General features: G+C 34.9%; 1 protein-coding gene across 2 annotated transcripts in view; it reads left to right on the top strand.

The window, feature by feature from the left end:
* LOC129514450 (origin recognition complex subunit 4) overlaps nt 1-15,794 on the top strand; it is an 85,270-nt gene that overhangs the window by 5,646 nt on the left and 63,830 nt on the right. The gene's annotated exons all lie outside the window — the stretch shown is intronic.

Consider the following 15,794-nt stretch of genomic DNA (forward strand, 5'->3'; position numbering starts at 1 on the left):
GTTTTTAAGTCATACATGCCTCTTTTTTTTGAAGATTTGTATTTATTTATTTATTTATTTATTTATTATTAGATTATTTATTTATTCATGAGAATGACACACAGAGAGAGAGAGAGGCAGAGACACAGGCAGAGAGAGAGGCAGGCTCCAGGCAGAGAGCCCGATGTGGGACTTGATCTTGGGTCTCCAGGATCTGGCCCTGGACTGAAGGCGGCGCTAAACCGCTGAGCCACCGGTGCTGCCCTGGATTTATTTATTTTAGAGAGAACTCAGGCATGCAAGTGGGGGAGGAGCAGAGAGGGAGAGAACGAGAAACTCCAGCAGACTGCCTACAGTGTGGGGATCCCTGCCTGTACAGAGCTCTTTCTCACAACCCTGAGATCCTGACTTGAGCTGAAATCAAGAGTCATATCCTTAACTGAGCCATCCAGGCATCACTCACTTGGGTGAGTTAAAATTTAGAAAATAGTTTCAAGCAGTTTTTGAGTTAATGATTTAAAAGAACACGTTCTTGAAGTAGTAACTACTTGTACATGGCTTGTTAAAAACAGATTACATTTATTTATCTCAAGTTTAATTCTCCAGAATGTGGCTCACTAGAGTTGCACCACAGTGGACCGAAATGGTTGTGCCTTTATCCCCACACCTTGTTAAGCCTCGGGAAGTGTATGATGTTGGACAAGGTGGATGTTAAAGCTCCCATTTCCCCATCTTTAGGGGCAAACACCTTTTAAACTTTTTTGCGGGGTTCTTGTGGTATTTCTATTTCCAAATAACATGTGCTACCACTTGATTTTTCCATTTTAGGCATTATCTGTTGACTTCCTGTCTTGATTATTTAAATTGAGGTTTTTCCAAACCCTCCTCCATCATTCCAGTGACACCTTACTTTTTGGTTGATAATCATTCTATGTCTGTATACTTTCTCAATGTTTATCAGTAATTCAGTCCCAAAAGATCTACTCGTTGTTAGCATATCCTCTCCATAGGGTTTTAAATATTTTTTTAATTTTTTTTATTTATTTATGATAGTCACACAGTGAGAGAGAGAGAGAGGCAGAGACACAGGCAGAGGGAGAAGCAGGCTCCATGCACCGGGAGCCCGACGTGGGATTTGATCCCTGGTCTCCAGGATCGCGCCCTGGGCCAAAGGCAAGCCCCAAACCGCTGCGCCACCCAGGGATCCCCTCCATAGGGTTTTAAATCAGTTTAACCATCATTGAGTAATTTCTTCTAGAACATTCTGGTCTTCCGTTTAGACTGGCTGCTTGATATGGTCACCCCTCATGCAACCTCTCTCCATCCTGTGATGGATCCTCTCCTGTATTCCATGTAATTCCTTGTCTTGTGTTAAATCTTGCATATCTGAATTTTCTTTGGGGATCTTTTTTTCTTTTGAGGGTATGGTTTAGAATTTCTTTAATGTCCGTTATCATCATTAAGGATTAATAGTTACCCACTGAGGTTAATGGTTATCCTCATTTTGTTTGCTCAGAGTCTCCAGTAGCTGAGAGGCAAATGTTTTGAGGTGTTGGGTATCTCTAAATGTCTTTAGATTATTCTAACTTATTTGAGTGTAGGATTCCAAGTTGGAAATGTTTTTTCTCCAGAATTGCGAGCGAATTTTTAGTGTTTGATATAAAATCTGATGCTATTCTTATTTTCAACACTTTGCATTTCATTTTTTTCTTCTCAGTGGAAGCTTCCACACCCTATTTGTTTGAAGCTTATAGAAGGTTCTCTTTAGGATATCTTGTGTTCTGAATTGTCACAGTGGGACAGCCTGGGTGGCTCAGCAGTTTAGCGCCGCCTTCAGCTTAGGGCGTGATCCTGGGAACCTGGGATTGAGTCCCACGTAAGTCCCACGTCGGGCTCCCCGCATGGACCCTGCTTCTCCCTCTGTGTCTCTGCGTGTGTGTGTGTGTGTGTGTCTCATGAATAAATAAACCTTTAAAAAAAAAGTAATAGTGATGTGAGTTATAAGTCTATAGGTATCCACTTTGCTGTACATTTCATGGGTTCTTTCTGGCAACTTCTATTCCTTAGTTCTGAGAAAGTTTCTGATACTTTTACTCTAATTTCCTTGTCTGTGGTTTTGGTTCTGAAATTGCAATTAGATACTATATTCTTAGGTGTATTTCTCTTGCCATTCTTTTGCTTTAAGTTTCTTGGACACTTTCTGGATTTTTTTTTTTTTTTTTTTTTTTTTTTTTTACTTTCTGGATTTAAAAAAAAACATTTAAGATTTTAATTTCTATTGTTATATTTTTAATTTCCAGTACCTCTTTTGATCTCTACATTTTTAAAATGGCATCCTGATACTTTTTCTCTTCATGTATTAAAGTTACGTTTTGAAGTTTATTTCACCCTGCTTACTCTGTTTTCTCTAAGTTATCCTTTCTGTTAGGATGTTTTAAAGGCTTTCATCTTAGAGGCTTTTCTCAGCTATCTTGTGATCCTTGATTGTGTGTTCAAATTTATGTGAAGGGCATTAAGAAGCTATTTCATGCTCTGTGAATTTGGCGGAGGCTTGCTAGATATTACTAGATCTCCCTGTGGAAAGATTTAGTTGGAGCATATTTGGTTTGGGGAACCCCGATATCTGCTGTTTTGTGTGTTATTTCGAAGCCTTTTCTCTTAGGCTAGTAAGAGCCCAATGAGAAGAATTTTCCAATTTTTTGCCTCTAAGTCAGTGATTCTCTGCTGTGATACTGTGACCCCCAGGAGACATTTGGCAATGTCCAGAGACGTGTGATTATTAAGGGTGAATTGCTATTGAAAACTGGTGGATAGAAGCTGCAGGTGCTGTTGAACATCCTATAATGCATAAGACAGCCACCCACAACAGAGAAGTAATTCAAAATGTCATTAGTACCTATTATGAGAAACCTTGCTCACAGCATAAGCCTGATTTCCAGTGCTTTGAGAACCAGGTGAAAACAGCACAAGAATCACAACATTTGGTTTTATGTTTAAAGATTTTATTTATTTATTCATTTAAGTGATAGAACGACCTGGGGAGGCAGGCAGGGGGAAAGGAACCAGCAGACTCTGCATGCCGAGCCCGGTCCCACAACCCTGAGATCATGACCTGAGCCAAAATCCAGACTTGGTTGCTTAACCAACGGAGTCACCCAGGTGCCCCTGATTTTTTTTTTTTTTTTTTTTTTATGATACCCTCATCTTCTGCTGTGCCTGGTATTCCTCAATGTAGAGTTCTTATTTGTTACTCTATAGAGCCTTCTGATTGAGTGGGATAGAGGAGTCCATTTAACTACTTTAGTGCTGCAATTTTTTGAAGTTGAATTCTAGCCCAAATTAAAATACTGGTTATTTTTTTTTTTTAAGATTTTATTTATTTATTCAGGAGAGACTCAGAGAGAGAGAGAGAGGCAGAGACACAGGCAGAGGGAGAAGCAGGCTCCATGCAGGGAGCCCTATGTGGACTTGATCCTGGGTCTCCAGGACCACACCCTGGGCTGATGGCGTCGCTAGACCGCTGAGCCACCGGGGCTGCCCAAAATAATGGTCATTAAGTGACCTTGTTATGTGTTTACCCTATTTGAACAGGATTGCCCAATGAGACTACATTTTACAAAATGCTTTAATAGGAAAGTGAGATATTAGATGACCATTATAAATTACGAGGTAGATTAAATCTGGAATTGACAGTTTTTCCCCTTCTTCTATTTCAGTTTATTCCCTCCCCTCTTTATTAAAGATTTACTTACTCAACAGAGAGCGCCAGAGAGCACAAGCAAGGGCTTGTGTGGTACTTGGAGTGGTAGAGGGAGAGAGAGAGAAGCAGGCTCCCCCGCCAATCAGGGAGCCCGGATGGGAGGCTCAATCCCAGGACCCCTGGGATCATGACCTCAGCTGAAGGTAGATACTTAACCAACTGAGCCACCCAGGTGTCCTTATTCCCTCAGTTCACTCCAGATTCTTTTTGAGGTGCTTATCTTCAAAGAAGCATCTGCTGGGTTTGCTAGTTTTTCCTGATTTCTTTTTTCCTCTTAATATCACATTCTCCCAGTGTCCTTTCTCATCTCCAGTAAAAACATAATAAAATCTTAGATATACTGCTTCTTTGATTAATATAGCAATGAAATTACTATGATGGTTTGACCCAAAGATTGAGGTCAGATTTGACAAGATTAAAGGTCTAAGTATGTTAAGCTTTTCTTTCGGTGTGCACCCACATTTTCACTTTTTCCATATGCTTTCATCTTGCCGCCATTATAAGAGTATATATTTTTTTATATGGATGACCCAGAAATGTCAGCTTATGTTGTTTTCTTGAAAAAATCACTTCTAGGTTTGTGTATCTCTTAATTAACTTACTTTAAAATGAGTAAAAACCAAAAATATTTCCTATAAGCTGTATTGCAACTAATAGCCATTAGAGTTGAGTTCTGTTGTTTGAATCATATTCAGTGTGTTATATATAGCACCACTCTGATGCAATGTCTGGTGGGCATCATGTATTAAAAATTTATATTGAAATGAAATTCATATATGACATATGTTTAGAAGCTAAAATAAAATGTTTAGTGTTAGCATTGATAACTTTATGTAGTCAAATTACATATTATTTGATTTAAAGGTGCAGGATAATTGTTTTTGAAAATTATAAAAGGTAATATACATTCACTGTAAAAGTAATGAGACAAAATGAAAATAATAATAATACAGTATTATTCCTGTACCTGGAAATAATTCTAAGAAGTTGATACATGTAATTTTAGACCATTTTCTATAAATTTGCTATCAGAGCTGGATCATAAAGTTTTGTCCTGTACTTCTTTTAAGGGTTCTTTTTGAAAGAGAGGACAGTGTGTGCGCTTGCACAGGCAGGAGGAACAGAGGGAAAAGGAGAGAGAGAATCTTAAGCAGGCTCGATGCTCAGAACCTGATGCTGGGCTGCACCCTGAGATCATTACTTAAACCTAGATCAAGAGTCAGATGCTTGCTTAAAGGACTGAGCCATCCAGGCACCCATCCTGTACTTTTAAAAGGAATGATACATAACTAACATCTTTCCATTATACATTCTTACAAAGTATATCTGTGTTTATTTGCTTTGTATTGTAGAAATACCCTGCCAATCTCTGGGAACTATATTCCTAACTAGTGCCATGATCAGTGTTAACAAGAATGAATAAAATACAAGTATTTTTCTTATTTTCATATTGTAGTATGCTTACTTTTATATATGGATACTCTTCTGATTTCTGGTAAAAAAAAAGATGAATTAGTTTTAAAATAGCTAATATTTCATTTGAATTGCCATTATTGTTTTTGCAGACACACCACCTGTAGGGTCATACTCTGCCAAAGCTATATATTTTATTTTATACAGCTTTTCATCTTATAAGTTTCCTGTTTTACTAGCTTGAAACTGACTGCCTCTTGTGCTTATATTTCATTTTCACAAATCTTCCATTAAGTTTGTGTTCCCACCTGGGTTTTTCACAAATTGTCCTTAAAAAGAGGAGAGTTTTGAGGTCTGTTATTTTCCCATGTGTTTTGGGATCACCATAGTTAATGACCGGGAAAAGTTAAGATTGTGACTTTGATCCATCCTTGTCTTTTTGGATATTTTTTTTTAATTAATAGACTCATCATTTAGAGCAATTTGAGGGTTTACAGGAAAACTGACTAGTGAGTACAACAAATTCCCATATATTCCCACTGGCCTAGCTCCCCTACTGTTAACACCATTTGCCTTATTAGCATCTTGCCTAGAGTGATGTGTTTGTCACAATTGATGAACTAGTACTGATAAATTATTATTAAGGAAAATTCATAGTTTAGATTAAGATTTGTAATGTGTCATACGTAAGGGTTTTGACAAACGTACCATAATATCCATGGTGACAGTGTTACAGAAAATCATTTAAGTGCCCTAAAAGTCTCTTGTGCTCTACCATCCTCCCTTCTCTTGAACTCTTGGCAACCATGATCTTTTTGACTATCTCCATAGTTTGGCCTTTTCCATATAGTTGGAATGATACAATGTGTATCATTTTCAAATTGTCCTTTTCCCCTAGCAGTATGTATCTAACTTTCCTTGATGTCTTAAGCTAGCTTGATAAACCCATTTGTTTTTAGCACGAAATAAGATTTCATCTTATGGATGTACCACAGTTGTTGATCTGTTTACCTATTAAAGGATATCTTTGTTGCATCCATGTTTTGGCAATTTTTAATAAAATTGTTAGAAATAGTCTGGTGCAGGTTTTTGTGTGGACATAAGTCCTTGACTCATTGGGATAAATACCAAGGTGCATAATTGCCAGATTGGTGTGGTAAAAGCAGGTTTAATTTTGTAAACTGCCATAGTGTTTTCTAGAGTGGATGTACCATTTTACATGCTAGTCTGCAGTTTGTTTTTTTTATAAGATTTTATTTGAGAGAAAGAGGAGTGTGAGAGGGAGAGAGAATCTCAAGCAGACTCAACAATCAGTGCAGATCCCCTTATGGGGCTCATGAGCCAAAACCGAGAGTCAGATGCCTGACTGAGCCACCCAGGTACCCTGTGAATCAGAGTTCTTACTCTTTGTTCTTAGCAGCATTTTTGCCATCATTATGTGACTTTGGACATTCTAATACATGTAGACTGAAATGTCATGGTTTTAATATGCAATTCCCTAGGGATATATGAAACTGAGCATCTTTTCATATGTTTATTTACCACCTGTGTATTTTATTTGGTAAAGTGTTCAGATCTTTTGTTAATTTTTAAACCTTTTTTGTTTGTTTTTGAGTTTTAAGGCTCTTTGTATGCTTTGGATGCCAGTCTTTTATCATATATGTGTTTTGCAAATATTTTGTCTCAGTCTTTATTTTTGTTCTCTCAACAGTGTCTTCTGCAGAGCAAAAGCTGTTAATTTAAATAAAATTCAGTTTATCAATTCTTTTCTTTACTGAATTGTGCTATTGATGTTATATCTAAAAATTCATTGCCAGGGATGCCTGGGTGGCTCAGTCAGTTAAGCATCTGATTCAGGCTCAGGTCTTGATCTCAGGTTCATGAGTTCAAGCCCCACATTGGAGCCCAGTGTGGAGTCTGCTTTTTAAAACAAAAAACAAAAAACATATATATATATGGCAACTCCAGTGGTGCAGTGGTTTGGCGCCACCTGCAGCCCAGGGTGTGATCCTGGAGACCTGGGATCATGTCCCATGTCGGGCTGCCTTGCGTGGAGCCTGCTTCTCCCTCTGCCTGTGTCTCTGCCTCTCTCTTTCTCTCTCTCTCTCTGTCTCTCTCATGAATAAATAAATAAAATCTTAAAAAAAAAAAAAAAGCCAAACCCATAGTCACATAGGTTTTTTTATTGTATATTCCTTTTTATTTATTTATTTATTTTTTTGTGTATTCCTTTTTTATCTTGTTTATAGTCTGGAATAAGATTCTTAAAATTTTATTTAAATTCAATTTGCCAACATTAACATCCAGTGCTCATCTCATTGTGTGCCCTCAATGCCTATCACCCAGTTACCCTATCCCCCCACCCACTCTGTATTCCTTTTTAGAAGTTACACAGTTCTGCATTTAATGTATAGGTCTATGAGCCATTTAGAGTTAATTTTTATGAAAGGTTAATGTTCTCTGCCAACTAGTTTTTTGCCCGTATGTGTTCACTTGTTTTAGTACCATTAGACTTTGTTGAATTATCTTCTCTTCTTTGTCAGAAATATTTACATGTGTCTGTATCTGGCTTTCTATTCTGTTCCATTTATTTTTCTATTGTCATTGCCACACTATGCAGTTGACCCTTGAACAACCCAGGTTGCAACCCCCCGTACAGTTCAAAATGAGTGAATGACTCAAGTTCCCCCCAAACCTAACTACTAATAGTCTGCTGTTGACTAGAAGCCTTACCTATAACATAAGCAATTGGTAACATATTTTGTATGTTATATGTACTTATGCTGTAGTAAAGTAACCTAGAGCAAAGAAAATGTTACTAAGAAAATCATTAGGAAGAGAAAATACATTTACAGTACTGTACTGTATTTGTATATTTTAAAAAGCATGTAGAAATAGACCCAAGCAGTTCAAACTCTTGTTGTCCAGAGGTCATTTGTATATATTAGCCTAATTTTATAGTACGTCTTGTAGTGGGTAGTTTCTGACCTCAGACTTTGTTCTGTTGCAATATTGTGTGTTGTGTGTTTTTTCTTTCCATGTAAAATTTAAAATCAGTTTATCATATTCACAGAATAACTTTAGAATTTTGAGATTTCATTGAATCCTTAGATTAAGATCGGAAGAACTGGCACAATAACAATACTGAGTCTTCTTATGCATGTACATAGAATATGTTTATTTATTTAGGTCCTCTTTGATTTTTTTCATCAGAGTTTTATAGTTTTCCTTACATCCATCTTGTATGTTACTGGATTTATATGTGAGTATTCTGTGGGTGGTTTTTCTTTGGTACTAATAGAAATGATACTGTGTTTTTAATTTAAAATTCCAGTTCATTATTGGTGTATAGGAAAGCAGTTGACATTGGTATATTAACTTTGTGTCCTGCAACTTTGCTAGAGTAGTTTATTAATTCCAGTAGTTTGTCTGTGTATGTGTATTCTTTGGGATTTTCTACCTATCTGATCTTGTCATCTACAAATAGAGACCGTTTTAGTTCTTTGTCCCTATCTATACACCTTTTATTTCCTTTTCTTATTGCATTACTAAGGGTTCGAGTAATATTTGAATGCCAGTGGTGATCCTTATTCTTGATCTTAGTGGGAAAGCATGTAGTTTCTCACTATTAAAAGTGGTGTTAGCTGTAGATTTTTTTGTAGATGTTTTTTCCCTTCTATTTCTGGTGTTTTGGGGATTTTGATTTTTGGCTTTTTTGTTTTGTTTTGTTTTGTTTTTAAGAGATACAGCATGCAGGCATGCACAAGCATTGGGTGGGGGAGGGGCAGAGGAAAAAGGTAAGAGAATCCTTAGCAGGCTTCAGCATGGATAGAACCTGACACAGGACTCAACTTCATAACCCTGAGATCATGACAACTTAAATCAAGAGTTGGACACTTAACTGACTGAGCCACCCAGGTGCCCCAGTCCCTAGTATATTTTTAAATGGGTGGCAGATTTTATGAAATAAATGTTTTTTTCTGCATCTCTTGATAAAATCTTATTTTTGTGTCCTGTTGTTATGAATTACATCATTTGCTTTAGGAATGGTGAATGAGCCTTGCATACTTGGAATGAATCCCACTTAATTTTTTTTAATTTTTTTATTTTTATATACCGCGTGATTGAACTTGTTAATTTTTTTGAGAATTTTTGCATCTGTATTTATGAAAGATACTTTTGTATAGTTTCCCTTTTTTGTAATGTCATTGTCTGCTTTTCTTACTAGGGTAAAACTTACCTCATACAACGAATTAGAAAGTTTTCCTTTACCTTTATTTCTTGCAAGAGACTTGGTATCATTTGTAAAGAATTAATATCATTTCTTCCTTAAATGTTTGGTAGAGTTTATCAGTGGATCTATCTAGCCTTGATGATTTCTGTTTAATAAATAAAGGCTACTTATTAATACATGTAAATATATTCAGATTATCTGTTTTTTCTCGTATACTTGTTAGATGGTGTCTTTCAAAGAATTGGTTCTTTCATCAAGGTATCATATTTGTGGGCATAGAGTTCATAATTTTTATGATCAGCATTTTAATGTTCATAGAGTCAGTACTAATGGTCTTGCTTTCATTTCTGATAATCATCATTTATGTATTTTAAAATCTTTTGTTCTTAGGCTAGCAAGATGTTAATAAATTTTAAATATAAACTGAGCCAGTTATTTTGCTGATTTTCCTGATTGATTTCTATTCTAATTTGTATTATTTCTTTTGCAAAGTTTGTGTTGAATTTGTTTTTCTAGTTTTCTAAGGTAAAAACTTGGATTGATTTTTTTTTTAGGTTTTTTTTTTTTTTTCTTTTCTATGTGTTCAGTGCTATAAATTGTCCTCTTAAGGGCTGCTTTGCTGCATCCCTTATATTTGGTAAGTTCCATATGCATTTTCATTTTCCTTCTCAGTTTCTATTTTTCTTGATTTTTCACCTTTGGCCCATGTGTTATTTGGAAGTGTGTTGTGTGATCTCTGTGTTACGGGATTTTCTTGGTATCTTTCTATTATGAAGTAGAGCATTCCTTATATGATCTCTATTCTTTCAAATGTGAGGTGTATTTTGTGGCTCAAAATGTGGTCTTCATTGGTGAATGTGCTCTGTGAGCTTGACAAGAATGTGTTTTCTGTTCTTGTTGAATGCAATATTCTATAAATATAATTAGATCCATTTGACTGATGGTCGTGTCCAATTCAGGTATATCTTTCTTGATTTTCTGTAAATTACCAGTAGAGGAATATTGATGTTTCCAAGTATATGAGTGATTCATCAATTTCTTATAGCATTTTTATCATTTTTTTGCTTCATGTTTTTTGACGCTCTGCTAGACATGGATATGTAAGTATTGTTATATCTTATATGTAAGTATTGTTATATCTTATTGGGGAATTAATTCCTTTTTCATTATGTAATGTGTTTTATTCCTGATATGTCTGTCTGCTTTGAAATTGGTAGCAAAATTAGCTACTTCAACTTTCTTTTGATTAGCATATATCTTTATTTGTCTCTATACTTTGATTTGTTTCATTATATGTAAAGTAGGTTTCTTGGAGACAGCATATAATTGGGTCTTGTTTTTTTATGCAGTCTGACAATCTCTTTTTTCCTTGGTATATTTACTTAAACATTTAAGTCCTTGCTGATGTAGTTGGATTAACAGCTACCAGATATATTGCTGTTTTTCTGTTGTTACGATTGTCTTTTGTTTCTTTTTTTTCTCCATTCTTTTTCTGCCTTCTCTTGTTTTAATTGAGTATTTTACATAATTCAGGGTTTTTCTTTTTTTCTCTCAGGTTATAAATTCTACTTGTTTTTTACTTTCAGTGATTGTTTTAGAGTTTGCAGTGTACATGCATGAGCAATACAAACTCATTTTCAAAGAACACTATACCATTTAATGATTAGTACAGGCATCATGTAACAGGATATTCCTAATTCCTTATTTCTATTCCTTATAACATTTTTTTCTTATGTCTTTTCTGTACTGCTAACTATATCAGACCATTCTTTATTTTTTAGTATTTTTGATTTTTGGTATTTCCTTTTGATTCATTCTTAGAAATTCCATCTTTGCTTCCCTGTAATTGCAGGTTATGTGCTTTTTCCATTAGAGCCCTTAGTGTATTGGTCATAGTTGTTTTATACTCCTAGTCTGGTAATACTAAAATCTTTGTTAGATCTGAGCCTCATTCTGTGTCTTCAAGTTATGTCTTTCTTTCCTTTTAATATGCCTTGTAACATGTTGAAAGCCAGAAACGATGTACTGTGTATAAAGAACTGAGTGTACATAAGTCTTTAGTGTGAGGTTTTTGTGTTTATTCAGCTTAAAGGTAGGCTGTGTTTTATTGTTTGTTGTACTCATAGGTGTCAGAAGCTAAAATTTCTTTTGTGTTCTTTTATCTCCATCTTTTTTTTTTTTTTTTTTGGAATTCTCTAGAGAGTTCAAAAACAGGATGTGAGAGTTCTTTCACTTTTAAGTACTTTAGTACAGGAGCCCTATTTATATGGCAATAAAATGTTGGGGGTGGGGAAGCATTATATATTCTTATAATTAGGTCTTGGTTTTTTGTGTGTGAGTGTATGCCCTGTGCTGTGACCTTTACAGGTACTGCTTAACTTCCCCTCCATACAAACACACATTACCCCCTCTAAGTGAGTCAGGAAGGCAAGAAGGGGCTGGAGTTGGGTATTTCCCTTACCCAGGTCAGTTAGGCTCTGGTAAAATACCTTGCTTTGTGGGCAAGCCTTGTTAAACAAGGAGGACAGAATGTTCCTTCTCCAGATGTATTTCAGTATGACTGTTTTTTCCGTATCCCTGTTGAAATGAGGAAACTATTTTCTGATCCTTGCTGCAAACCTAGTAGGGTTCCTGGAGATAAAAACATGGAAAAATGTGGAGTCTTCTCTAAGATTCAGCCTTCCTGGAGCTTTTAACTCTTAAACTTATAAACATTGAGCTCCAGCAATTTGGTAAATTTTCAGTTTTCCTACTTTGGAATTGCCTCCAGTGCTGTTTCTATTCCTGGGCATCTGCTCCAGTAAGCTGTGATCCTCTATATGTGCCTGTGTATGTCTAATATTAGAAGAAACAGTTTGCCCTATGACACCATTCTTACAGAACTAAGAAGAGTTCTTGTTTTTTCAGTTCGTTCAGATTTTTCCTTGCTGTGAGGATAGGAGTGTTAACTTCCAAGCTCCTTACATGTTGGACAGAAAACCTTGATCCATTTTGAGCAATATATCATGTTTTTGTTGTTGTTTTTTTGTTGTTGTTTTTATTTTAAAATCAAATTAGTCAGGACTATTGTGGTAGAGTGTTTTTCACTGTGTGTGTATCATGACATAGCCTCCAATGGTATTCAATTTTTAAAAATAATTTAGTGGTATTTAATTTTTAAAAATAATTTAAAATTTAATTAGGACTGTTGTTGAAGAGTGTTTTTCATTGTTTGTGTATCATGACATAGTCTCCAGTGGCTTTTAATTTTCTTTCTTATATCTATATATTAAATATCTTTAGGCATTTTTCTATGTAACTATTTCTTTTAAGAAAGTTTCTGGAAGTGGAATTGCAAGATTGAAGTCTGTATAAAGTTGAGCCTTATAATAATAATAATATGTGTTTGTACCATTATTCTGTGTTGCTTCCATTATACACAACCTCACCGATACAGACTATCGTGTTAACTCAAACACAGAACGTTTTAATTTTGTATGCCAAATATGATACCATATAATCTTTTTAAATTTAGTTTTAATGAGAAAGAACTATGTTTTAAAAATGAAGTTTACTTTTTTTTAATTCAAGTTTAATTAACATGTATTACTACTTTTAGGTGTCTAACATGATTTAACACTGTACTTATTTCATTGCTCATCAAGATAAGTGTAGTCTTAATGTCTTCTTTATATCTATTTTAACCATCCCCCAACCCATCTACCCTCTGGCAACCACATATTTGTTTTCTGTACTTAAGAGCTTGATTTTTTGTCTCTTTGTTTTGTTTTGTTTTGTTTCCTAAAATCCACATATGAATCAAGTCTAGGTTCATTCATGTTATAAATGACAAGATCTCACTTATTTTTCCAAGGCTGAGTAATGTTCCATTGTCTCCACCACACCATCTTTAACCATTCATCTGTGGATGGACACTTGAATTGCTTCCATAACTTAGTTATTATAAATAATGCTGCAATATGCATAGGTGTGTGTGTGTGTACGTGTACATATATGTTTTTAAGGTATATATGTAAAAAAGATATGTTTTTATATATATCCTTTATACATATAAAGAACATATGTCCTTAATACATATTTTTTTAATTCTATTTTTTTTTTAATTTTTATTTTATTTATGATAGTCACACAGAGAGAGAGAGAGAGAGAGAGAGAATGAGGCAGAGACATAGGCAGAGGGAGAAGCAAGCTCCATGCACCGGGAGCCCGACGTGGGATTCCATCCCGGGTCTCCAGGATCGTGCCCTGGGCCAAAGGCAGGCGCCAAACCACTGCGCCACCCAGGGATCCCCTTAATACATATTTTGTATATATTCATTTATACATATAAAAGATACCTTTTATTTAAGTATATTTGATTTTATATTATGTAACATATTTAATATATACTTAATATATGTCTTTATGTATATTTAATATATAGAAAGACATGTATATATATATATATATATATATATGTATATATATATATCTTAGATTTGTGTTTTTGTATTCTTTGGGTCAGTACCTAGTATTGCAATTACTGGGTCATTTGGTAATTATATTTTTTAATAATTTTGAAGAACCTCCATACGCTTTTCCACCGTGGCTTCACCAGTTTTGCATTCCCACCAACAGTACATGAGGGTTCCTTTTTCTATACATCTTCACCAATACTCGTCATTTCTTGTGTTTTCAATTTTAGCCATTTTGACAGATATAAAGTAGGTATAAAGTGATAACTCCTTGTGTTTTCAATTTTTATTTCCCTGATGACTAGTAATACTGAGCGTCTTTTCATGTGTTCGTTCATCTGTATGTCTGGGGAAAATGACTACTCAGATCTTCTGCCTACTTTTTAACTGGATTGTGGTTTTTTGGTGTTGAGTTGGGTAAGTTCTTTATATATTTTGGATATTAATCTTTTATCCAATATATCATTTGCAGATATCATCTTCCATATAGTTTTGTTGATAGTTTTCTTGGCTGTACAAAAGCCTTATATTTCAGTGTAGTCCCATTAGTTTAATTTTGCTTTTATTTACCTTGCCAGAGGAGACATCTAGAAAAATGTTTCTGTGGCCAATGTCAAAAATTACTGCCTATATTTTCTTTTAGTTTTATGGTTTCAGATTTCCCTTTAAATCTTTATTATGAGTTTATTTTTGTATATGGTATAACAAAGTGGTCCAGTGTCATTCTTTTCATGTAGTTGTCCAGTTTTCCCAGTACCATTTTTCCCTTTTGTATATTGTTGTTAGCTTTGTCATAGAATAATTTACTTTAAAAGCATGGTGTATTTCTAGACTTTCTATTTTGTTGATCTTTTGTCTATGTTTGTGCCAGTATCATACCGTTTGGATTCTATAGGTTTGTAGTATATCTTGAAATCTGGGATTGTAATATCTTCTTTCTCAACGTTGATTTAGCTATTCAGGATCTTTTGTGATTCCATACAAATTTTAGTGTTATTCTAGTTTTGTGAACAGTGCTAGTTTTGGTAGGGATTTGCATTCAATCTGTAGAGCACTTTGGGTAGTATGCATACTTTAACAATATTAGTTCGTATAGTCTAGGAGTATAGAATATCTTTTAATTTGTATTGTCTTCAATTTCTTTCCTCAGTGTGTTATGTTTTTCCACATACAGGTCTTTCACTTTCTTAACTTTACTCCCAAGTATTTTATTCATCTTGTTTTAATTGTAAATAGGACTGTTTTTCCTGATTTCTCTCTTGCACTTTCATTATTAGTGTATAGAAATGCAACAGATTTTTGTATGTTGCTTTTTGTATTCTGCGACTTTACTGGATTCATTTATCTATTCTAGTAGTTTGGGTGGGGTGTTCAGGGTTTTCTTTCCTCCCCCCCCCCCCCCCCAGGATTTTGTATATGTAATGCCAGGTCATCTACAAATAATGAGTTTTACTTACCCTTACCACTTTGAATGCCTTTTATTTATTTTCCACAACTGATTACTGTGGCTAGGACTTCTAGTACTGTGCTGAATAAGATTGGTTAGAGTGGACATCCTTGTCTTGTTCCTGACCTTAGAGGAAGAGCTCTCAGTTTTTACCCATTGTTTGATGTGTGTTTTTCATATATGGCCTTTATCATGTTGAGATATGTTTCATCAAAACTTAATTTGTGGAGAGTTTTTATCATGAATGGATGTGTTACTTTTGTTAAGCGATTTTTCTACATCTACTGAGATGATCATAGGGTTTATATTTTTTCTCTTGTTAATGGGATGTGTTATGTTGATCGGTTTGCAAATACTGAAACCACCCTTGCATCCCTGAAATAAATCCCACCTGATCCTGGTGAATGATATGTTTAATGTATTGTTGGATTTGGTTTGCTATTTGTTGAAGTTTTTTGTAATTGTTCATCAGAGATACCAGTTTGTAGTTTTCTTTTTTTATAGTGT

This window comes from Nyctereutes procyonoides, unplaced genomic scaffold (assembly GCF_905146905.1).
Source record: "Nyctereutes procyonoides isolate TBG_1078 unplaced genomic scaffold, NYPRO_anot_genome, whole genome shotgun sequence".
Classification (NCBI taxonomy): Eukaryota; Metazoa; Chordata; class Mammalia; order Carnivora; family Canidae; genus Nyctereutes; species Nyctereutes procyonoides.